This window comes from Etheostoma spectabile, chromosome 18 (genome assembly GCF_008692095.1).
Source record: "Etheostoma spectabile isolate EspeVRDwgs_2016 chromosome 18, UIUC_Espe_1.0, whole genome shotgun sequence".
Taxonomy (NCBI): domain Eukaryota; kingdom Metazoa; phylum Chordata; class Actinopteri; order Perciformes; family Percidae; genus Etheostoma; species Etheostoma spectabile.
The window spans coordinates 15,877,008-15,877,450 of record NC_045750.1 but is presented as its reverse complement, the minus strand read 5'-3'; positions in this window follow the sequence as shown (position 1 = coordinate 15,877,450).

Here is a 443-nt window from a genome sequence, read left to right as displayed (position 1 = left end):
CCTTCTCTAATAAAGGACAGTTTGTGTTATAACATAAACTCCTTAATAAGTAGGCCTAATGTTTTTTATTATAGCTTACTTTGGTTTTATAACCTTCTCAATTAGTCTCACATCCCTGGACCAATAACGTGCCTATATACAGAACGTATGTAGTGTAGTTTTCATTCATCACACAGGGAACACCACAACGGTTCTTAATCTTTTTATTTTGGTGCGGTCACTTGTCAGAAGAATAAACCATGAATATTGTTTTCCATATGCTCACAGCGTGCATTGAAGTCACTTACTTCTTTTTCTAGTTGTTGTCTCTTTCTGATTGTTCTGTATGAACATTATTGTACAAAGAATTAGATATAGCTTATAGAGATGTGTGCATGTGGTTGTAAAACAAGTTCTCGCGTTGTGAATAAGGGTTTGAAATTAAGCCTAAAGTCCGTAGGGTC